Source organism: Eumetopias jubatus, unplaced genomic scaffold, assembly GCF_037043125.1.
Source record: "Eumetopias jubatus isolate StellerSeaLion01/CBP00866 unplaced genomic scaffold, mEumJub1_p1.0 scaffold_2, whole genome shotgun sequence".
NCBI classification, from domain to species: domain Eukaryota; kingdom Metazoa; phylum Chordata; class Mammalia; order Carnivora; family Otariidae; genus Eumetopias; species Eumetopias jubatus.
The window spans coordinates 199,286,387-199,311,018 of record NW_028274808.1 but is presented as its reverse complement, the minus strand read 5'-3'; the positions used below and the strand labels follow the sequence as shown (position 1 = coordinate 199,311,018).

The 24,632-nt window shown below is 62.2% G+C and overlaps 1 protein-coding gene across 4 annotated transcripts in view; it reads right to left on the bottom strand.

Moving 5' to 3' along the window:
• Window positions 1–4,568, bottom strand: part of SH3TC1 (SH3 domain and tetratricopeptide repeats 1) — a 31,776-nt gene extending 27,208 nt beyond the window's left edge. For 3 of the 4 annotated variants that reach the window (XM_028087780.2, XM_028087787.2, XM_028087791.2), the window contains exon 1: window positions 4,384–4,566. The gene's annotated coding sequence lies outside the window, so the exon portion shown is untranslated. Of the gene's footprint in view, window positions 1–4,383 lie in introns of all 4 variants that reach the window. The other variant, XM_028087796.2, reaches the window with a different exon arrangement.
• Window positions 4,569–24,632: the final 20,064 nt, after the last annotated feature.

Here is a 24,632-nt window from a genome sequence, read left to right as displayed (position 1 = left end):
ACAGACGTGGGGAACAGAGCAGAAGTCCTCGGGGGACGCCCTGGCGCCTTGGACGTGAGCAAGCCCACCGCGCGTCCCGTCCAGCTAGGGCCGCAACAGAGCCCCCCGGAGACACCCATCTAGTTCCGTTTCCCACAAGCACCAGCTCCACTGTGATCTGGTCTTGGGTTCCCAGGAGAGCTGCTGCTCCCTCTGGAAGAGGCCTGGGCTCCAGCAGGGCCCCCGGAACGCCGTCCTACCCCACGGGTCAGGAAGTGGGCCAGGGTCCAGGCCTCCCAGGGAGGGAAGGTGGCAGACGGCGGGGAAGGAGGAAGCGGCCGAGGCAGACGAGGCAGAACAGGCGATGGCTGCCCACCCCGGGGTGCCCTCGGGCCTCCCCCCAAGAGCGGTCATTATGCCTCACTCCTTCCTGGGCTCAGAGACGAGAGGCCGTTACAGATGGACAGACCGTGCTCTTGGGGTTGGGGCTTTGTCACCAATCAGGACACAGAAGAACACAGAGTCCCTTTTCAGACGGGAACGTGGGGTGACAGGGGTAGGCCGAGAGGGGGGCCGGGGCTGGGGAAGGCGGGGCCAGAACCCCCGCTGCGGCCACAGGGACGGGAGCAGCCTTCGGGACAGAGGAGATGAGGAACGGCCCTGCTCACTCGCCCGGAAGGTTGCCAAGAGCGCGGCTAGGTCGCACCAACAAGGGAACCCCCTCATTTCGGGCCTCCCTGAGCCCTGAACCTGAGCTCCGAGATTTCAAACCAAACCCAGGACAGGCCGGTGGGAATTCCCTCTGCACGGAGCATGCAGGGACAGGCAGGCACCCCCCTCACCCGCTCTCCGGGGCCAACAATGCCAACTGAGAAGCAAGTCAGGCTTCCTCCTGGCCTACAACCTTTCCTGGCGGATGTTGGGGAGCAGGGCCCCTGAGACGGACAGAGTTCAGGGGCAGCCATGTGGAGCTCAGAGCCTGGACGGCCCCACCAGTCCCTGGTTCCACCTCCCTCCAGGACCCCGGGGGACTGGAGATGGACCCAGGTCCCCAGAACCTCAGACACAGGTGTTTGTCACCACCTGCACGTGCCACTGCTAGTCTGGGGGCGGGTTCTGTGACGGGCAGCACAGGACGACAGGGAAAGGGGGCTGGGCAATCAGCAAGGCCCCTGGGGGTGGTGGGAACCACTTGCAGAGGGGCCGACAGGGGGCCATCCACACTGCCAACAGCACGGGGCGTGGGGGCAGAACCCGAGACAGCCGGACACCACCTGTGTCCTCCTCTCCCCAAAGCCTCCATGCACCGGACCCCAGTGGGGGTCCCAGGGGCACCGCTCAGCTTGTGGCCCGGGCAGCCAGCTGGACGGGGACTTGGGGGAGCCTTGGCCCACAGGGGCTTCGCCCGGCCCGCTGCCCCTCGGACCCTCCCTTAAATGTCCAGAGTCATCACTGCTGGGGATTGGCAAGGCCGGCTTTTCAGCCCATTAGAAGCCAGGACTGCCCCTACAATCCAAATGAAAAAGACGAGAGAGAAAGAGAGAGAGAGAGAGAGCTAGGAGTGGCCCTGGGGGTCACAGAAGCAGGGCACCCCGTGTTCCTGACAGGAATTACTCTGGTGCCCCTCCCGTGGCCTTGGGGCCAAACAGCCCCTCGCTGCAGAGAAACAGGGGCGAAGCAGGCTGTCTGCCCCTCCAGAGGGACCCACAGGCCCCCAGCAGCCCGAGGCCCGCAAGGCTTGCAGAAGCGATGCCTCCAGGAGCCCCTCCCCCCCCACCCCCAACTGGGACCTGAGTCCCATCCTGACTACCTCTGAGGGGCAGGGGCACAGCCTGGGAGGCGGGGGCAAGGAGCATGCAGGGGACCCCCCGCTCGGCCAGGCGGCCCCTCTCCTCTCCGGCAGAACTGCTCTGCCCAGGGAGGGGCTGCTCCCTGTTCCAGGGAAGAAGCCACGGCTGAAGTGCAGATGCCCAGAACCTTCTCCACGCAGCCTTGTCGAACGGCTCACATGTCATTCAGGCCGGGCGCCCTGCACTCCCTGCTGCCGGGTCCCCGTGCCGTCTCCATCCTTGCAAAGCACGAAGACCCTCGCCATTTTTCTGGACACAGCTCCGTGTGCGGGCCGCCCTGGCCAGCCCCACACCGAGCCCAAGCCTACGTTGCTTTCCCTCCTGGCTTCACCCCCCTGGGATCTCCATCCTCGCAGCTCCTGCACCACTGGTGGCCACAGCTGGGTGTCAGGACCCGGATGCACAAGGGCTGCTGGACCAGCCTGCCATCTCTCTTCTCTTCCCTTCTGACACGCAGGGGTGTTAGCCTCCCTCCCCGCCGGGCCATGTCCTCCCCAGCCCCGGGTGCAGCAGGGGCCCGGCAGCTGAGCATCTCTCAGGACCTCGCCGGGTCTGGTGGCAGCCTCTCGTCCTGCCGGCCTCCGCCCCCGGGTCGGGACTGGCCCGTCCCTGTCTGCGTCCAGGGCCTCCGCGGGCCGGCTCCCCACAGCCTCAAGGACAGCTTCCTGAGGAAAGGGAAGGCTTCCTGGGCTCAAAGACCCTCCCACCTGCCCAGTGACGGATGTGCCCGAGCAGGCGGGGCCGGCCAGGGACAATCTCAGTGCGGGGTTTCCTAGTCCCAGGCGGAGATGAGGAAGTGGGCCCAAACTGTGCAGGAGAGTGCCCCGCCCCCCGCGGGTTCCTGTAACTGCCTCACTTGGCCTCACAGGCCCGGGGTCCTGCTGTAGACCCCGGCAGCTGAGCCGAGCTCCCAGGGGGCTGGGAGAGCTCTCCACGCCTCACTCTGCCCACCTGGAGGTTGAGAGCAAAACACCCCTGCCCCATGAGGAGGTCCACGGAGTAGACCAATGGTGTTCCACAATCACAGTTGGCACTTAATAAATGTGGGTTCCACAGAGGGAGAGGCAGTACCGTCCCAACCCTGAACAGGTTTGGGGGGTCTGGTCGGAGCACTCACGGGGCTTGTACAGAACCAGTACCTTGTGGGCCCACGGAGACCTTGTCCCCTTCAGCAAGAAGCACCTCTAGAGAGTTGTCTGGTCACCCCTGGACGGAGGTGAATGGTGTCCCCGCAGATCCTGGCACCGCAGAAGGTGGCCTTATTTGGAAATGGGGTCTTTGCAGATCTGACTCCTCAGGATGAGGTCATGCTGCATGGGGGGCCTTAATCCAGTGACGGGGTCTTAAGAAGGGACACAGACGAACACGGGGCAGGGGCCACGAGACCACAGAGGCCAGAGGAAGGGATGCGGCCAGGAGCCTGGAGCCCCAGGATCTGGAAGAGGCAGGAAGGAGCTTCCCTTGCAGCCAGTTCCCATCGTTGTGAGCCCCCCAGTGTGCCGAGCCCCGGGACACTGGTTCACCTGTAACCCCCGTAACCTTGTCTTTCTCTGCTAGGAGGCAGGGTCCACCTCACCTCCATCACGGCCTTTTGTGAGTTAGGTGCACAACGCCCCATACAGGATGTGTCATTGTCACCAACAGCCACCACCCTGAGGTTCTAACCAAGCACGCCCATCGAATCTTCCTGATGACCTGGGGGAGGGGGCGCCACTGTGCCCATTTCACAGGCTCGGCGAGCTGCCGCCAGGGACTCGGCCCGGCCAGGGGCCACAGACGGGATTGGAGCCCACAGGGGCCGAGTCCAGTACTGGAGCCCCTGCCCGTAACCGGCATGCACCCTGCCTCCCACCAGGAGTCTGGCCACGGCTCCCAGCACCAGTCAGCTCCACTAACTGCCACCAACGTTGCTTTGACACAGACAGAGCTGGCGGGGGGCGGCTGGCGCTCCTGGAGGGGTCACTGGAAGCCGGGAGAGGGTCTCAGTGGTGTGCTGGGAGCACAGACCCAGCACTGGACCTGGCAATACACATCCTGGGTCCGCGTCCCCCCTACAACTGTCTGGTTGGTGCCCCTAGTCACAGCACTCATCCCCAGCCAGTGGACAGAAAAAAGCCCAGAGATGGTGACCTCAGAGTGGCCAGGTCGGAGCTGCAGAGCCACCCTGGGCTGTCTTGTGGTGTCTGCCCCATGTCGCACCCCCCCAGGGTGGGGGCCCACTCGAGACCCTGACACCCGGACTTGGACTCGGCTCCGCGCCGCATCCAGACCCTCGCACGCGCTCCGAGTGCCCACGGGAAGGGGGTGGGGGTCAAGCAAGATCACAGAAGCATGGGGCTTCATCGGCTGGCTGCGGTCTCCTCACGGGCCCCCACAGCCTTCCGGACTCCCCCGACTTCAGCTCTGCTCCCCACCGTCCCAAGATGCCAGAGGAGTCTTCAAGAAAGTGAAAGTTGACAGACTAGTCTTAGATCCCACCGTGGGCGGCAGGCCCCGGCTCCGTGGACCATGCCCGCTGTGGCCCAGCGCTCCCCCCGCCCCCCGCACCCCGTACCTGCGTCCCGCTCCTAAGAGGCAGCTCCCAGCCCGGGGGGGCGGTGGGGGGGCGCACGGCAGGACGGCAGGCCCCAGGTGGCTGCTCCCGGCTCCTCGCTGGCTGGCCCTGCAGGCCGTCTCAGCCGGCCAGGACGGGCGGCAGCCGCCCACGGCCCGGCTGACTGCACGGCGGCCGCCACCACCCCCTGCTTCCTGCCACACTTCCTCCCTGCGCCGTGAGCCCTGCCCTCACGTTGGTCATTAGCTCCTCCCTGGACCGGCTCCAGGCCTGGTCCCGCCTGCCCACCGCCCAGCACCCCCCACAGATGGAGACACCCAGGCTCCCGCCCAGGCCCCCCGGATTGGGGAAGTGCCCCAGCTGCCAGCCCTACGGCTCCACCACCCTCCGCTCTGCTCTGTTCCTCTTCCACTTGGTGCACGCACACGCACACGCACACACCACACACGCGGACACACGCACACAACTTTCACACATCACACATGTACTCACACACACAACACTCACACATGACACACACGTGCACACATACACATGTGCAGCACATTCATACATGACACACACATCACTCGCACACACCGGATACACACATCACGTATACTTGCACATGCAATACACACGATACGCACATGCACTCGCACACAACACACACGCGTGCACACATGTACAGACATGTGCGCACCCCCTTCCCTTTGCCGGGTGCTGCCCCCGCCTGCTGGCCCACCAGGGACAGATGGGGCTCGGGCCACAGGTCCCCACCCCCCGCTGACTTCCCACAGGCTCTGGGACCCACCCGGGGCCCCAGAACCCCCTGGGCAGCCGGGACAAGCAGGAAATGAACTGGGGTCAGCCCCCTGCCCCCGCCCCCGTGTGCTCCCACGCCCTCCTGGAGCAGGCGCACGGCCCCGGCCCCGGCCCCAGCCCAGCCCCAGGGATCAGGAGCAGGACAGCGACCCTCTCCTCTGTCCTGTGTGGGACAGGCCAGGCGAGGCACAGGCCTGGATTACCACCATGAAGAGTCTCTAATTCGGCGGTCATGGGACTGTTTTGCAGACAGTGAAACTGAGGTCAGAGAGGTCGTGGGATATGCCCAACGTCAGTGAGGACTAGAAGAGCCCAGAACCGGGTCTGACCGACACTGAGGCCCCCAGGCCAGGGCAGCACCACTGACACGTGGGCGACGGCTCTTTGTCACGGGGGAGGGGCTGCTGTGCGCAGCCGGGATTCCAGCTGCATCCTGGCCTCGGCCCGCTAGATGCCAGTACCCCCGGCCGCCCCCTGGACCCCAGCCATGACCACCAAACACCCCTCCAGACTTGAGTCACCTGGGGGTGACGTCGGGCTGAACTGCTGCTCCAGGCCGAGCTGCCTCCGACCTTGGAAGGTCGGGGGGGGGGCCCAGCGGGGTCACCAGCAGAGCCAGGCCCGACACTCGGGCCCCTACCACGCCCGGCCCGGCCAGGTCCCACTGCACGGAGACCGCACAGACGGAGCCAGGGGTCAGGGAGGACGTTTTCACCGTCCCCATGACTGTAGGCCGACTAACAGGGTCAACTGGAAGAGACTCGGTGGGTCCCAGGGGACCAGGGGGCAAGGGGGAGGACACAGGGGCCACAGAGCAAGAGGGGAGGTGGCTTCCACAGCAGCTCCTGCTTCCCACTGGGAGACAGCCTGGCTGTCCCCTCCGTGGGGTAGGAGTATAGCTGTCCCTCTGGAAGGACAGCTGTGATGGTCACTGTGCCAATGTCCTGGGGCTTCGGGGACAAAGCTCAGCCACCCCATTCTCCTAGACGCCCGGGGGAGGGGGAAGCAGGCTGAGGACAGGGCAGTTAGTGAATGCAGGTGCCCACCTGCCTGCCCGCCGTGCCTCCCCACCGCGGCTCCCCACCGCGGCTCCCCTCGGCCTCAGCGACCTGCAGGTCTTCAAGGCCCCATCCTCCTGCCCACCTCTGGGGCAGGGGGGGGCCCCAAACGAGGTCCAGGTGCCCTGTCCTGAAGCTCCTCCCGGGTGCGAGTCCTCAGCACCCCTTCCTCGCAAACACCTGCCCCTCCATCTCTCCACCCTCCTCTGTCCGCCCCAGTTCTGCCTCCAACCTTGCCCAGTTCCCTGCGCCTATCTTCACAGCCCTGGAAATGGTGATGCCCTACCCCTCGCAAGGACCCGCTGAACCTCATCAGTTGAATTCCTTGCACCTTCTCTGTAGGATGGGTGCTCCCCTGCCGCGGGCCACTCTCCTGGGCGAGCCTGCCTCTCCCATCCAGACATAGGCACCCCAGCCCCCCTTTGCACTGGCACCTGGGACCTGTGGATGCCCGCAGATGGGCCCACAGCCTCCTCCGGCCCCCACTGTCTTCCTCTGGCCTGCTCACCAGAGAGCAGAGCTCAGGCTGCCCCATGGGGTAGGAGGTGGGCACCTGCGTCCAAGGACAACACACCTTTGCAGGTCAGTTGTGCTGACCACACGACCTGGGTGTTTTGGTTTCTCAGAGAAGCCCTGGCGGAGGGGGGGCGGCTCAGATGCTCTTCCGTGGTTTTGCTCTGGGTCATCACAAGGATTAAACTAGATGCCGAAGTCTCTAGCGGGCCATGTGCAGCCCGTTACCACAGCTACACCTGAATGTTCGTTCATTTTACAAATGCTGAGTGTCTGGGCCTCTCCCGTGGCCGAGGCCCACGACTGCAGGGGTTGCAGCTACCAGGCACACAGAGAAAAAGGGACGCATCCGAAGGTCAGCACATCCACCGGCGCCCTCCCCGGCCCTGCCGCCCCCCCTGTAGCACGCCCCCATGCAGCCTGGGCCTGACTGTGCCAAAGCTCGGGGCGGGGGGGCCCGGGGTCCGCAGGCGGAAGCCAGGCATGGGCACCGAGCCCGCCCTCGCCAACCCACCGCAGGCCCCTGCTCCTCTCGGCCTCCGTCTCGTGTCTGTGAGCTGGGACCCCGAACTCTTCAACCCATGTTCCAGAGCCCCACAAAGTGCAGAACACAAGATGCTTGGCTTTGTTTTTCTGGAAATTGTACTGAAAGAGGCCCCAGATGGGCTCCACATCCATAAAAGGGCCTGGACACATTTCCTGTCATGGCCATTGTCCCCCGCTGGGGCCCGGGACCCTGTATCCTGTTTGTATCCGCGGGGTGCTCTTGGCCCAAGGCCGGGGGGGTTTCCAAGGGCTTCCCCAACTATGCCCAGCACTCTGACTCTGCATATCACACACTGACTCCACAAAATGCACCCCAATTCCACACAGCACACCCCAGTCCAGGGTCTCGACTCTGCACAGAGCACCCCGACTCTGCTCATTGCACCGACTCCACAGAATGTACCTCTATCCCAAGTGCCCAATTCTGCACAGTGCACCCCAACTCCAGAGTGTACCCCAATTCTGCAAGTGCACCCCCCAAGAGCCTTCCAGAGGAAGAACGTGAGCTTTCTAGGCCAGGGGACTTTCCAAATAAGGGTCCCTCCTGCAGGGAGGGCACAAGGCAGGCCCACACAGCCCAGTCCTGAGGCCCTCTGGGAGAGCCTGTCACTCCCTGGGCCTCGCTCTGCCCCATGCAAATGGCAGAGTCGGATTTGGGGGACTCTAAGAGCCCCCCACACCCCTGGTGCCTGACATGGTTGTTGTAATAAATCCCAATTGCCACTTGCCAAGAAGATGCTAGATCCAGGGGATACAGCCCTCCTGGCGTGAGTATTAGGCCATCTGCTGGACCGAGAGGCAGATGGGCGTGGAGGTGGCACCTGTCCAAGGTCACCCAGCCCAAGGGCAGCACCACCAGCTGGGGTCTCAGGTCTGCCCTCCCATGGCACCTACAGACAGGCGACACCTGCACACAGCTGGGGTCTCAGGTCTGCCCTCCCATGGCACCTACAGACAGGCGACACCTGCACACAGCTGGGGTCTCAGGTGTCCCCAGCGCCAAAGCAGATGCCCCGACTTTCTTAAGGCGTGAGACAAGCAGCCAGAGAAACCACAGCCCGACTCGCAGGGGCTCTGGAGGGCGCGTCCGGTCCTATTCTGGGGTTTTCTCAGGAATCAGATCCTTGCCTCTTCCAGCACCAAACCCTGATTTTAATTCTTTTCAGGTGGCAATTCAGAGAGCAAGCGCTCACCTCTGTCCCTTTTCCCGTCACGGGGACCAGCGGATGTTTCACTGAACTGTAAGCATCCTCAGCGCTCTCCCCTCGCGCCTTCCTCTTTGCCAGCCTTTCTCCCCACCCCACCCCACCCCCGCAGGGCGCTGCATAGGAAGCCGACCAAACCACCCCGGGGAGGCGCTTTCCCTAGTGGCAGGCACATTTGGGGAAGACGGATGGCTTCTCAGGACAAATGCAAGAGACACATTTTCTAGCCAGTGTGGATGCCGTGGGCGTGGCTACCGTCACCCGGGAAGGCACGTGCGTCTGCAGAGGGCCAGGGGCTGACCGCCGCGTACCGGTTGCTGGAGCCCACACTCGGGGGGAAGCTGGCCCGGCCCGTGTCCTCCCTGCGGCCTCAGGGAGTCATGCAAGGAAACGGAGGTTTGGAGAGCGAGAGGGACAAGGACCCCTGGCAGGGCCTCCTCAAGGCGGGGGGGGGGGGGCTGACACTCCACACACTCTTAAACACGCACTGCCGCTCCCCGTCTCCCCAGCGTCCCTTGCGTGGAAGACTGTCAAAGGCTTCCTTCAAGATGAATGTGGCCCCAGGTAGCACTGGGAAGTCCCCAAACCGGTTCTGCGTCCTTCCCTTGGGAAAGTCTGCACCTCTGGAGGGGGCCCAGCGGCAGCCCTAAAGCCCCCAGCCAAGCCTTCCGCTGTTAACTTCTAGGGCATTCTCAGATGGTTCATGTGGGCCCCCTCTTCCTCCCTAAATCCAGTCCCTGACAGGCAGAGATTCCCGTCCCCGGAGCCCTAAGAGGCAGCTCCTGCCAGACCCTAGGACGACAGACCCGGACCCTAACCCCAGCTCAGACCTGGACCCGGGCTTGGACCCAGAGCCCAGCTTGGACCTGGACCCCGGCTTAGACCTGGACCCTGGACCCCAGCTCAGACCCGGACCCTAGCTCGGACCCTGACCCTGACTCAGTGGGGACGGAGCCCCAGGCTGCGATCCAGAGGTGGGAGGCAGGGGCTGAGGGTTGCCCTCCACCCTCTGCTTCTTTTTTATTGTTTAGCTCAGGGGGCAGATGGCAACCACTGGAGTCAAATGAAGACAAAAGGCGATTTTGAATTTGTTGTGTGGTCTTAAAGCATCCCCGAGCTTCTGGGACTGCAATGACCCAGGCCTCCCCCACACCCAGCCTCCCTAGCACATGGCTCAGCCTCTTGGTGGAACCCATACTCCACCTTGAGATAGCTCTGTTTCCTGGGGTTTGGAGCTCCCCCTGCCACCCACGATCTCGGCCCCACTGTCTCAGCTCTGCATTCCAGGTCCCCACCAGTGCAGGGCTCACAGACAAGTTGGGGAGACAGACTTAGAAACGGACTGGGATAAGGTAGCATGATCCTTGCAGTGGCAAAGGAAGCCTAGGATGGAAAGGGGAGGAGGGTGAAATCAAGGAAGGCTTCCTGGAGGTGGAGGCCCTTGGGCTGAGTCTCAGAGGAAGAGGGCCTAGACAAAGGGGGTTTAGAGGTCTTCCCAGGGCCAGGGCCAGACAGAAGGGGACTTAAACCCAGCCTCCACCTAGAAAACCCTAGGCATGCAGCTTTACGGAAGCTGGAGAGGCTGGGTCACACTCTTGCCCTGAGGGTTAATCCACAACAGGCCACAACGCTGAATCTTAGGAATGTGCAGGCCCCCGGGGTGGGTGGCGTAGGGTATGTGACTACTCCCCACTCACCGGGCGCCCTGGGCAGTAGAAACAAGACAGGGCCACACAGGCAATTCTAGAGCTGGGGTAGCAGTGCTTTCTGCAAAGGCCATCAGGTGGGTCCGGGCTGGGAGATGGTGAACAGATGATACCAAGTAGGCGGCGGTCACACAAATGGGCAACAAGTAGGTGCTCGGTGTGCTGGTAAAATCTTATTTACAAAACAGGGACTGGATTTGGCCCTTGAGTGGGTCCTGCTCTAGAGGATGGGTGGGGTGGGGATTCGTGGAAAAGCATCTCAGGACTCCCCCACCCAAGCAGGAAGGAGTCCGCCCGAAGGCGTTCCCTGTCGCACTGGATTGGGATATACAAAGATTCAGGCGGAGGAGGGTGGAGGCCGGCCCTGGAGCTGGGGACGGGAACAGGTTTGAAGCTCGTACAGGATCGAATCCATGGAGTGTGTCCTGCCTCCCTCCAACCCCCGATTACAACAGTCACTGCACACACAGTTAACTTGTCACGGATTCGCAAGACCCAGCGCTTAGAGCTCGGGAGATGAGCGCCACATAAAGACAGGTGATTGGGTAACAGGCCTACGGATGGGGAACCAAAACGCGGGAAGGGAGGGACCCTCCCCCAGGGTCGCAGGAAAGAGGGTCCCCCGTGTTCACATGGTCCATGCTAAGCAACACCCCATTGTCTGTCCTGGTCTCTGGTTCCACAGCCGTAAGATGCACATGTGACCCGGCCTAGTGCCATTTCCCAGACAGGCAAACGGACCACTGCAGACCTTCCAAGGTGCACGTGAACTTTCCTGAGCCCCGCCTGGGTCCGCGGAACCGGGAAGGTGGGGCTGGAGATGCCCGTCCTCGGCATGCCCGGGTCTGAGATGCTACCAGCCTGGAACCTGGCACCCAGCTGCCCCGGGACACACATAAGGCCTAGAACTGGGCCGCGCTCAGCACGGCTCGGCCTGTGTTTGTTATTTTTGGCCTTAGCGGCTGAAACCACCCCATTCAAAGATGAGCAAAGCTCTAGTCCCCGAGATTTCAGGAACTGCTCTTTGCAAAACAAGGATATTGGGACCAAACAGGCTTGTGATGATGGATGGCCACCCCGGGCCGGGTCACATTGTTGCAGGAAGCTGTCAGCATTTCCCAAGCTCGGCCGGGACTGAAGACGCCCACACCCGCTCTGTGGCCTGGGTCATGGTCATCCGGCCCTGTCAGGACAGGCGGCGCCTTCAAGCCGGGGACCCGCTGACTCGGCGGTCCAGCAGCTCCTCCTTGGCCGGGCAGCCCGGCCCGAGAGCTGGCCAGGGCGTATCTGCCGGGCAGTCCTCCAAACTGCGCTCCTTCATCTGACCTGGCCAGAAACAGAGCTTTCAGAAGAGGGATGCCCCTTCTCAGCATCCCAAATAAGGCACCTTGGGTCCCCAGAGGAAGCTGGTCAGAAACTCATAAAGGCTGTTTTCACGGCCCCCTCGGGGAGCAAGGCCCTGTGGGCATGTCCTCCTGTCACATTGCAGGGGGGCCCTGCAGGGCCTGCCAGCTCTGAGTAGCCCCCTCCTCTGCTAAAGGACAGATGGGGTCCTCAGGGGACATCCAGCCAGGAGTGCCCCAGTCTCAGGAGCACAGTGGTTTCTCCCTTTGTGGGACAGTCACGTCCAACCAACCTGGATCGTTTGGCTGTGAGCCATGGGGTGACCCAGAGGGGGCAGCACAGAGATGGCAGGGGTAGAGGTCTCGGTCACCCCCGCTTACAGAGGAGGCCCCAGGGACGCCCTGATCCCACTGAAGCTCACTCCCCAGAGCACCAACATTCCTGACTCTGGGTGGGCCCCCGGCTGGAATTCTGGACATTCTCTGCAGCCCAGTCACTGGGGGTGGATCTGGAGCCAGGCTCATGCAAACATTAACCGAACCCCTGCCTTCCGGGGCGGGGCAGTCCTCCCAGCCAAGACCATCTCCCTGGAAACCAGGCCCAGGTCAGGGCAGGCGGTGGGCAGAGGGCTAAGGTGGGAATTTGCTCGGGACCCCAGAAGTCCCCCTCGGGCTGTGCTGGGATCGGCGAGGGGGACGCTGTCAGTCCCCAGGTCACTGAGGGGGTTCAGGGCATATGTTCGGGGCACCGCTCTCTTGGCTCCCTTCCCGGCAACACCTCATTCCCTCCTCAGCCTGGCCTCACCCACCCAGCACCCCTCAGAACCGGCCTTGTCCACACCAGCTCCCTCATGTTGTGCCTCCAGCGGCCCTTCTCCTTACGCCTCCGCCCAGCTGACCCCGGGCCCCTTCTGAACACCTCCTCCCTCCTGGTGTCCCTCTTCCCGCAGTGTCCGTCTACACCGGCCCTGTGAGCGCCTGCAGGTCAGGACTTCTAGAACCTCTGTCTGCACGCATCAGCCCAGGGTACCTTCTATCTGAGACCTGGGGGCGGAGCTGGAGCTGCAGGGCCTTCCCCTTGGCGGGGAACTGGACACCTGCCCCCCGCTGCCCACTCCTCCCCCACCTTCCCCCCGAGCCACAGTCCCCGGCACCACCAGCCCCTCTCTTCCTGTTGACAACGGAGCCTCCAGCCTCGGCCACACTTGCACGTCCCTCTTCCTGGTCACCTGCTCCGCCGGGCTCTGACCCCCGCTCCGCACAGTCTCCCTCAGGCACTGCCTCCTTCCAGCCTCTCCCCCGCCGCCACCGAGCTGCACAGCCGGCCCTGCCCCAGCCCCAGAGCGCCCTGAGCCTGTGGGCACTGGAACTGGGGTCTCTGAATACACCGTCTCTTGGTTAGCACACAAGGACCCACGACGGGAGCGCCTCCGGGCACAGATGGGCCTATGTGCATATTAAATCACAGACACGGTACCAGCAAAGGGGGCAGGGGGAGCCCAGGCCCCTCAGGACACGGGACACCTGCCACCTGATGCGGTACGTCGGACGGACACTGACCTTTTCCAGCCACCCACCCTCCAGAGGCTGGCCTTCTTCCCGGCTCTCCGGGGAGGCCGCTGGGCCGGAGGGAAGCACACGGGCCTGGAGCCGGGCATGGGTGCCAGTGAGCTCCCTGGCCTCGGCTGGTGAGACCCGATGCGCGTGTGAAGGTGCCTGGCAGGGCCGGGACGCGGCACTCCTGCCCTCTGACCCATGTCAGAGAGGCAGGGTCAGGGTCGCAGCCTCCCCTCCATGGCCCCCCAATGCCCCCGAGCTGCGGCTCCTCACCGGCCACACCTGCGCCCTTCCCAGGCCAGCAGTGAGGACTCACAGGTTGCGACACTGCTCTGGCAGCAGCGCGGGTGCCCCCCTGACTTGCCTCAGGATGGGCACGGCCTCCACCTCGCTCTCCCTGGCAGGGCCTTCCTGCATTCACAGAGGGTGGCCCTGGGGCCCAGCCACCCCGCACGCCCATCCCGTGGGCTCCCATGCTGGCCACGTACTATGGTGCAGGGGTGCTGAAGAGCAAAATGCGGGTGCTCTAGCCTCCCATGGCGTGCAGAGAGGCTCGCACAAAGGAGAGCACCTACTGTCATTGCTGTTCAATGCGGGCAGGGGTGGGGGGCCGGCAGCATTGCCCAGCCCAAACTTGCCAGCCCCGCTCTGCGCCCAGCCCAGTCCGGGGCACCGGGGCACCGGGGCGTGGATGCGTCAGATGGCCTGCCCTCCGGAGTAAGCACAGCCCGGGAAACGGATGGAAACGAGATAGCACAGCTGGGGCCTGTGTGACAGGGGACACGCAGAGAGCCCGGGGCCTCCAGACAGCGGGGATCCTGCCTGCGGACAGCTGGGGAGGCTGCCTGGAGGAGGGGCTCCGAGCCAGGCCCCGGCACGTGAGATACACTCCCCTCTGGGATAAACACCAAGCCCAGCATCTTGTAGCGCCATCTTGTAGGCGGTGGGGAGGGAGGGAGGGATGGACAAGGGACAGATAGATGGATAGATACCCACGATGGCGGGACACACGAGCCAGTGAAGAGCTCCCAATGGCCGAAGGTAGACCCTCGGAGCACCAAAATAAAGTAGTATTGGGTTATAACCTGAAATACAGAAGAAATACCCAGAAGCCCACACTAACGTGAATAAGTGAGTGAAGACCTGAGTAAATGGAGAAGACACAGATATTCCCGGCAGTAGAATTCCAGCTAATGCGTGTAGCCTCTCCGTCCCCCCGCGGGGGGCACAATCCCCACCCCCGGAAGCACCGTGTGGAAATGCAGGAAAGCATCGCTCTCCAGGGGGCCCCACAAACACCACCTCAGCCCTGCGATCAAGGCCGACGCCAGCAGGGACAGGCCCTCTCCTTGCTGGGATGTGATGAGGACAACACGTCACCCCTGTGCTCTTCCTTCCCAAAATAAAACCCGGTGTCCACATGAGAAAGGCACCAGACAAACACAGACTGAGTGTGTAATGGGTCGGGGAGGGCGGCCCGGGTGGCAGGTGAGGAGATGAACGTGTCACACTCTGTGCGCCAACACGGACCTGTCCTTAATCAGCAAGGTCCACGCTTCGTGCAAGTGCATCCGTGTTTCCCTGAGATCCTGTCTGTCCCCAGAGCCACAGAGGGCACCACCCCATTTCAATGTCCTTGGTTTTCGGGACCTTACTTTTGAGGAGCACCGGCAGGTCTGCGTTTGGAGAACGTTCTTCAGTCGGGATTTGTCTGGTGTTTCCCTAGCCCCTTTCCCTTCGAATTTTCAACAAACAAAATGTATTGCTGGTTTTGGCTCAGAGCTGGGCTGGGCCTGGGTCCCCTCCCCGTGGCTGTTTTTAGTGGAACGGCCCCTGAGAAGCTGGCCCCAGTCAACGCTGGCCCTACTCCATGCCAGAGAGGGCCCAGCACTCTACTGAGAAGGAGTGAGGACCCAGAGCAGACAGCTCCTGCCTTCCTGATGTCTTAAAAAGAGGTGAAATCATGCTCAAACTGCCCCCAGCGGGAAGTGCAGAATGATCCCCAGGGCCTCTGTCACCTCCCGGGTCAGCAGCACCCAGCATCGAGCACACTCAAGAGTATAGACAGATCTTGCTTTCTAAGACCATTCTCCCACTAAAGGAATCAGGACCCTTGGAGAAATGGCTGATTCCAAGACCAGGCCAGCAAAGGTACAGGACGGGCCGGGCTTGTGGCGCCAGCAAGGAAGGAAGTGAATGATGAATCAATGAGTGAATGAATGAATGAAATCCCACACAATGGGGTGAGTCAAAGGACAGAGCAGCCAAGTGAAAGAGCTCCCAATGGCCAAAGCTAGAAAAATTTGAGCAACTAAATTAATTAGTATTAGATTATAACCCAAAGTATAAAATTAGAGTGAGTCTATCCAATGTAAATAAATGAGTGAATGAATGAATGAGGGAAAAGGGACAGATCTCCCAAGCAGGAGAGCTCCCAGTGACTTATGTGGACGTGCCACCCTCGAGCATGCACCCCTCGCCCCAATCCCCAGGCATGCACGGGGCATGGCCTGCTCAGGGCACAGCCTGGGAGGGCCAGGAGGGGGGCTGTGTGCTCGGGAAACCTGGCAAACCCCACCTCGGCCAGGGGGTCAAGGTCACCATCCCAGTGCCCGGTCCTGTCGATGGCAGGTGCCCTTGACCTGATGGGATGGGTGGGCACTGCGCCCCCAGGGTCTTCCTCCCGAGAACCCGCGACCCCGTCTGATCACGAGAAATAATCAGACCAGTCCTCATGGAGGGACGCCGCGCAGAACACCTGCCCAGGACTTCTCACGAAAATCATCGCAAACCAGGGAAGTCTGAGAAGCCCTCGCAGCCCAGAGCCGCCTGGGGAGACGGGAAGACGTGTCACGTGACATCCCAGCCGGGCTCCTGGGACGGGGGAGGGACATCGGTGAAGACTAAAGGAATCTGAACCAAGTCTGGGCTCTACTTAAGAATAATGGATCAATATTGGTTCCTCAGTTGTGAAGAATGCACCCATCTAATGTAAGAGAGGTCAGTAGTCAGGGCGACCGGGTGGGAGGGCTTATGAGAACTCTGTGCTATCTTGGCAATTGTTTTGTAAATCTAAACCTGTCCTAAAAAATCAAAAAGTCCCAGCAAGCCGGAACACACACAAGGTGTGTGGACAGAGAACCATTGCGGCTGAAGACTTGGCAGGCGCGGCCAGGCCTGGAGCCGCCTGCCGGGGGCAAAGTCCCAGGTCGGCTGGCTGTGGCCAGCCCGGGAGCCTCGCTCAGTGGGGCTAGGAGCACGCGAGGGGCAGAGCCAAAGCACCAGGGCCACCCAGGCAGGCCTGGGGAAGACCATTCTAGTCCGGCGCTACCCTCGGGCAGGTTGTGCCACCCACAGCCTCGGTCTTCTGTAAGTCAAGGACGGGGACCCCTCCACGGGCCCCATGAGAGTCCTGCAACCACTGCGGAGGGGGGCGGTCACGAGGCTCCTTGTGCACATGCAGAAACTGAGGTGCGGACAGGAGCCAGCCCCTGGCCCGGGCTCACAGAGGCCCCTCACCCGGTTATGGCCTGTGCAAATTCCCCCGCAGGGCTGCGGGACGGTGAGGGCAGAGCCTCTCCTCTGTCCCTTCGGCATCCGGCCCCGTCCCCCTCTCCTGCTGCCCCTTCCCTGTTCCCTGAAGGAAGGGGCAGCCGTCCCTGGGGCTGCAGGGACTTTGGCCCCTGGGGGCTGGGATGGGGGCTGGAGGAAGAGGGGAGCAGAGAGCCCGGTGTGGAAGTCCACAGAGGGGCAGGGCAGCACTGAGGCGAGGGAAAGCCAGGACCTTGGCCCCTGCCGCCAGCCCAGGGCTCCTGCTCTGCTCCACGGTCGTCAGCACCGGAGAGCGGCCGATGAACAAATGTGGACCCGCGCCGGGCCCCTGGGACGCTCTCACCCTGCAGACAGGGAAACTGAGGTGCAGAGGGGCAGAATCACTTGCTCCCAGGGGCTCAGCCAGGATCAGAAACCCTGGGGCCAGTGCGTCCTGAGCGCTGCAGAGGCCCCCACCTGTGGGTCAGCATATCCCCACCTCACGGTGGCCACCGTGAGGACATCCAGCTTCACCCGCCTGGCTCTCCGCCCCTCTCTCGGATGTGGGGACACCACGCTCGCCCTTCCTTGGCCACCTGAATCCCAGGCTGACCAGGCTGCTCTCGGGGTGCACCCCCCCATGCACACCCTCCCTGGCCCCACCTGTGGGTGACCCTGAGCTCCGGACTGGTGGCTGCAGCGTAGGGGCGGCTCCTCCTGGTGCGGATCCAGACCAGGGGCCTAGAACTTACCCTGCCAGGGAGCAGACCAGTCGAAGAAGGGAGGGAGGCTCCCTGGGGCCCCTCACCTGTGGCTGACACCAACACCGCGGGGGCCCAGCCCTCTCAGGAAGGTCTGCCACTTGGCGCTGGCCGGGACAGGAAGGCGCACGTTCTCAGCCAGCCAGGGCCCTCCAGGCTCCAGTCAGGTGGCCTGAGCAGTCGCCCAGGTCATTGGTCGCGCCCACAGCAGCGGCCCGCCCTGCCTGGAAGGGGCCCAGTCTCCTTCCTGACCTTCCTCCTCATCTGTATCGGAAGTCCCGGGTCAGCATTCTCGAGCTGGGGGGGGGGGTGCGGGGGGGAGCAGCCTGCGGGGAATTGCAGGATCCCGGAGGCTCTCAGACCCCCGCTGGGGTGCAGGCGCTTTGGGGTGCCCCAGGGAGGTGGGAGGCTGGGAGGGCCATTCCTTCACTGGGCCTAGGAGAGATCCCCACTCATGGGGGCCTGGTTTCTGTAGCTGGGCCTGGGGGCAACTGGCTGGGGAACTCAGCACTTACTGAGCACCTACTGTGTGCTGGGCCCAGTGGGTAAGTGAAGGCGGGCAGGGTCTCCCGTGACCCATATTTGCTCGTGATAAGTCACCTGGGCTGTCCTTAAAATTAGATTCTAGACTCCAAACCTGCCATGTCAGGATCTCCCAGGTCAGGCCCAGAAATCTAGATTTTTTTTAACAAGTTCCCAAGCAACCCTGGTCCTCAGGCAAGTCTGAGCAGCACCCCGGCCCCAAAGGGCATGTATTCCTTCAGATAATCAGGCAGGTGTGCAGAGTCACCTCCCAGCCCCCCCACCAGGGCCACTGCCTCCTCAAGTGGCAACTTTCTTAACCTTTCTGTGCTTCCTGTCCTGTCCTTGAGACGGAAGGAGGCAGACACTCGCCCTAGCTCGTCAGTGTTCGTGAGGATGAGCAGGTTAGCGAGTGTGGGGGGCCCAAGCCAGTGCCCCCGAGCCCCCCGATGTGTATTTTTACCAGGCATCCTGTGACTGACTCTCAGCCACAGGGGTGATTTGTGCTGGGGGGGGGTGCGTTGCATTGCTGGCTCAGTCGGGCGGCAGGGAATGCCGGGCCTCGGGGCTGGGCGCCCAGCTCCCGTTCCCTGGGCGGATGGGCTTCTTCAGGTGGAGCAGCCCCAACACCATCCCTCCATCTAGAGACGTGGGCTGGCTTTCCCCAGAGCCTCACGCGCTTGCCGTGTGTCCCGCATGCTCCCAGGACGTGGCTTCTCCCAGGGAGAGGGGGCGCTTCAGAGCTCCCACTCCCCTGCGCTGAGCATCACCCACCGCCAGCTGCCCTCAGCACGCACAGCCTACAGACTCTTCTGAATCCCTTTCCACAATTCAAGGGGTAGAGATTCCACAGGCAAGCCAGACATCCAGCTCTTCTGGAAAATCCAGGAGCCTATCTACATGGGGCAGCATCCCCACCTGGCCCACTTGTGGGTGGGGGGAGCGCTCCGATGCCCACGGCCACACCAGCGGCTCCACGGGCTCACTAGTGGGTGCCCTGCAGGGACTGAGCTGTGACCCCGCTTCCCCGGGCCCAGTTCCCCTGCGTCCTGGGGCTCTCCCCGGGACTCTCCAAGCTCTTGGACAGTGCCGCAGGCCTGGGCTGACCTCCAGGGCCCCGCCCAGTGCCCAGGGCCGTGTGCTGGTCGCTATCTGGGCGCTTCAAGGTGGTTAGGTTGAGGGCCTTGCAGGGGGCCACACACACTCAGGCTCCCCCCCACCCCTGCACCGTTGATTTCAAAGGCTTTGACCAGCCGGCCAGGTCTGTAGTGGCCCTGCTCCCAGGTGGGACAACAAAGGCCCCAGGCCCCACAGCCCTGGGGACACAGTCTGATCCTGACGGTCCCAGGTTGGGGCTCTACTGTGGGATTTCCCACCGCTGGAGACTTGGGGTCTAGAAGCTCTGCCCCACCGCCCCCCAACCCTGAGCCTGGCAGGTTCTCTCATGGGATCGAGCTGGGTGAGGGCCCCTGTGTTTTTAATCCCAGCTCCATTGCAGACCATACGCACCTGTCTCTGGGCCTCGGTTTCTCAGTTTCCCTGTGTGCGAGCTAGAAGTGGCTGTGCTGGGGGCTCTGTGGGTCACGGTTACGGAGCCGTGGCTCCCTCAGCTGCCAGACCGCAGGGATCACGGCTCCCCCGCATCCCTGCGCGCGTGGCCTGGAGAATTCTCTCAGTGATACAGCCCTACCACCCTGCCGTCTCTAACCTAATGTCGACGGGCTAAGAATCAGTACAGGAAGCACCAGGGTTTCCTTGACGTGGGTGAGCGGGAGGTGGTCTCGCCACGGAGCCCAGAATTCACTTAAAAACAAGGCACCTAAGTCCTAAATGTATTGTCTTCATCTTTTAGAGACCCTATTAGAAATCTGGCTTAAAAAGCAAATTAAATAAATAAATAAATAAAATAAAATAAAGCCAAGTGCACCTTCCTTTCAGCAGCGTGACCCAAAAGGGCTGGCCTGGCCACCCGTCACCCAAGGGGACACGACTGGACCGGGCCGCTTCCCAGACAAGGTTCGTGCCGCATGGGGGAGCCTTGAGGGCCCACGCGGCCATGTCCGAGTGAAGAGGACCCGCGGAGGCTAGGAGATCCCAGAACATAAGCACGTGTGTGGAGAAAGGACCGTTGGGTCTGTTTCCTTCTGGGATACACGGTGCTGCCTGCGACCGGAGCGCAACATGAACAGGCCGGGGACCGGGGATGACACGGGTGCCCCCAGCAACCGCCATCCCAGCTCTGCACTTGAAGGGCAGTCACGCACGCCCAGTGGCCAAGGACTCGAGCTTGCTTCTTTGACTGGGCCACGGGGCTGTCCTCATTCCACCCCCGCGAGGTGGCCAGGACTCCCTCTGGGGCTGGTGGCCCCAGAGTGGGGGCGGAGGGAGGTGTTGGGTGGTGGCAGGACCGTGACTGAGCACATGGGGATGTTCTCAACGTAGCCTCCAGGGTGGGGTGGGGATTCGACACACCACATACCGGGAGCCGTGCCTGCTTTTGAACATGTTCTTTAGAGAAGCAAAAATCAAAAGGGGGAAAGGAACGTTCACTGTGGCCATCAGTGACGGCGTCGGCGACAAACCGTTCATGACGCTCCATGGGTTCTGTGGATCGCTTTCACAACCTGCCGGTGATATTTCTGTAATCAGAAAAAATGCCATCAGTGTGGTAATAAAAACCATCTTTTGGATGCAAGTGTATGAACGAAGGCTTTTCTGAGCAAGTCTATGAGCCCGAGGATGGGCAGCAGACCCTTGAAATTCGGGCTTCTGGAGCTGGTGGTGCCAGTGGTCCCAGGTTCGAGACCCCCTGACACCCCCTCCCTCCAGATGTTGGTTCCTTCACGTGTCACCAGCCTGTGATGTGTCTGCCCACAAGCCCCCATTATTAACAAGCCCAAGGATGAGCCCAGGGAGCTTGGGGGGGTGGTTCCCTCACTGCATGGCTTTCAGCAAGTCCCCCCCAGAACTGGGTCTCAGTTTCCCCCATCCAGACGGAGGCATCTGGCCAGCTCCCTGCAAGGGCAGACCTGGAGGGGAGGCTCCTGCCCACCACTGCCCTCTAGTGGAAAAGCAGAAGCCAGAGCCCAAAAGCCACCTTGATCCCTGGCTCTGGGTCCCCGGTGGGCCTCCCCCGGGAGCTCTTCCGTAGACGAGAGCCATGGCTGGCCCAGCAAGCGGTGAGCTGGGGTCCGCCTGGCTCTCTCCCCACGCTGGGTCCCCACCTCAGTCACGCAACAACACGGCTAACTTAATGATGGAGGAGGAGGATCTGGCTCGCTGGCAGCGACCCGGGGTTGTCCTCCGCCTGCGCCCGCTGTGGCTCACCTCACCTGACCACACAGTCTCCCTGGAGGTGGGCTTCTGGCCTCACCCTCCTAAGAGTGAGGAGCAGAGAGGGGGCGCAACGAGCCGAAGCTCACAGCTGGCGAGAGGGGCCGGCACCCAGACGGCCAGGGCCTCCAGCCCCACCGGCAGGACGTGGGGCCAGCCACCTTTAAAGGGGCTTGTGCCCATGGTGTGCTTTTCAGGATGACAGGGTCATCGGCTGACTGCATCAAGGTGAGGGCCCTGCACTAGCTCTCAGGGGCTGGAGACAGGCGAGGGAGTGATGGAGAAGAGAGAGGAGGGGCTTTCAGCTGGCAGATCTGACTCGAGTCCCGCCGGCATCAGGTGCCAGGCTGATGTCCCCTCCCGGCCTAAGGGACACGTGTGAAGTCAGGGCAGGAACCGGCCACGCCAGGTTCCTCAGCAGAGCAACATCTATGGAGTGGTGGCACCTGCCATCAGAGACAGAGCAGGTGTCCTTCCCACCTGGATAGCATGAGCTGCCCCTTGGCTGCACCCGCCTTGCAGAGGAGGTGGGGTGGGGGTGGAAATAGGTGAATGTACCTGCCTCTGACCCTTTAGGCTGTATCTTCTTGAGTCAGATCCTTAACCCCATTAAGCTTCTGTTTTTTATCTAAAAAAATGGGGCTCATGCATGAGCCAGCTCAGAAGCGATCTCCCCTGGCGAACCTCGGAGGGGGGCCACAGTCCCGGCGACGGCCTGACTGCAGCCCCACAGGAGCGCTCGAGCCACAGAAACTGTGGTAAATGTGTGTTTCATAAGCCACAAAAAAATCACAGCCCCCCACCCCCATACCCTGGAAGGGTGCTTAAATGCGGGAAGGCACAGCGGTGGCGCCAGGCACACTTGGGCTCTGTGCATCTATTGACTCTGCCACGTGCCGGCTTCCACTTGACCCCGGGGGAGGGCACAGGTTCCCCGTGCCTCGGTTTTCTCATCTGTGAAATGGAGCCAGCAACTCAGGCTGCCCACAGGGTGAACGGAGCAGGGCACAGGCAGTGCCTACGGCGGTGGTGGTGGGGGCGCACATTGCTCTGGGGCTTCATCACCATCCGCTTCCTCCCCGCCCCCCCCAGCCCTGGAAAGTCAACCCCTCCTTTGAAGAAAGAAACACAGGACAGCCACAGGTCTGTTTGCCCCTGGGTAAAGCAAATGAGAAATGGGACCTGATTTTCTGGAAGGACGAGAAAGAGAGTGACCTCATAAATGCTCTGGCAGGCCCCCTCGGTCCTTACAGTCCACTAAAAAAACACCTGGGAGTAGAAATCCCTTGATCTTGGTGGTGTTCCCGGCTCTGCTGATGGCTGGCTGTGTGACCTCGGGCAGGGTGCTCACCCTCTCTGAGCCTGGGTGTCCCCAGCTCCGTCCTCGTTCTCCTTCCGCACCCCCGCCCGCCCCTGCGAGTCTACCTGGGAGCCCTTGGGCCCCTCATCTGCCTGCTCACCTGAGTCCCAGACTTTTTAAATCAATCAAGCCATCAATTATATAAAATCAATTATATAAAACTTGTAGGTCCTGCTCATCAGGGCAGGTCCTGCCTGATTCCTCCTGCAGCTTTCCCTTCTTCTATCTTATTCCCCCTCAACCGTACTGTTACAATCCCCGTTTTATGGATGAGTAAACTGAGGCTCTGGAGGATCAGGAGGCTCATCTGGGTCACGCAGCACAGCCGGGGCCCTGGGGGGGCTGAGCCCGGGTCTCTGGTGCTCCCAAGTGTTGCCTCTTCCAGGGACTCAGGAAACCCAGCAAGGCCACAGGTGAGGCAGGGGCCCAGGAGACCCCGAGAAAGGCAGGGGGGAGAAGAGTCCCTGGGGCATGCTGGCCGCTCTCCCTCGCTCTGGTCCGAATGCCTGCGCCACCTTCGCCAGGTCCCCTGGGACCTCTACTCTCCGCCTTAAGCTCCGCCCTCGGCTCTGGGCAGCTGTGGGCGGCTCTGGTCCCAGCCGGTAAGCTCTGCGGCAGAAGCCCCTGGTCAACGAGCCACCAGGTCGGACTTCTCAGGAGGGACAGACACAAGCAGGGAGGCGCTTCCGCTCCCTGCCGACCGTCACACGGTGGCTGGGCAGGACCACAGACGCCATGTGCGCCTCGTCTGTGCCAGGCCCTGTGGGGCACCAGGGTGGGCCTGGGTCTCTGGCGCCGGCGCTGTCACCTTCAGAGATCCGACCCCGGGAAGGCCCCTGCCTCCACCAGCCTCAGTTCGCTCGCCTGTGCACCAGGCGCATCACACATAGGGCAGGAATATAAATCAAGTATGTGTGCCCAGCACAGGGAGCATGCCTGTTTGCTGTCGTTTTCATTACTTTTACAAATTTTACATACAAAAAACAATTCCTTTGCTTTGGTGTACAGTTCCATGAATTTTCACTCGCCCGTGACCACCCCACAAAATCCAAAGCGACTCCATCATGTCTCCAAACCAGATTCTTCAACCATGGGCTCAGTGTCTGTGCCAGGAGGCGGGCAGCCGTGGCCGGGCCCACACCGCCGGGCAGGTCCGTGCGGCCTGCAGGCCACAGCCCACGCTGATAGGATCCGACTCCGGGCTGCGCGATGAGGACCCTCCTTCACCAAACCACAGCTGGTCTCCTCCATGTCCTAGGGCCGTGTCTTCAAGAGCGAGAGCCCTGCTAAGTCAGTCAAATTCCTCGTCCTCCCAGCCCCCAGGTGATGTCTGCCCGGGGCCTGCCTCCAGCAAGGGGCCTATCAGGTCCCTCCACCCACAACCCCCACCCCACGTGTCTGCTCTCAGCACTGCCCACTGCAGAAGCCCCCTCGGACCTGAGCCCGGTGCTGACCTCTCTGTCTCTCTGCCCCTTTGTCTCTCTGGCTCTCTCACTGTCTCTCTGTCTCTGTCTCTGCCTCTCTCTGGCCGGTCTCTCTCTCTCCGTGTCTCTCACTGTCTCTGTCTCTCTCTGCATCTGTCTCTCACGCTGTCTCTCTGTCTCTGTGTCTCTCTGTCCCTCTCTGTCCCCCTCTGTCTGTCTCTCACTGTCTCTGTCTCTCTCACTCTGTGTCTCTCATTGTCTCTGTCTCTCTCTGTGTCTGTCTCTCTGTCTCTCTTCATATCTCTCCCACTAACTGAGTGCAAGAAGCAGAGGGCTGGCTGTTTAGAGGGGAGGTCGGGTCACGCAGCCTCCCCCATTCCTCCCATCCCTCCCTCCCAACAGCCTGCCGTGGGCCCGGGAACAAGCAGCAGCGATGACCCAGATGCAGAATTCAAACATCCCCAGAGCAGCGACTCGGGAGGTTCCGCACAGCCGCCGCCGCCTGCCACCACTGCAGCTGCCCGAGGCCGCGGTGGACGCCCTCCTCCCTAACCCCCCCCCCCCCCCGGGCCGCCGCGGGCTCCAC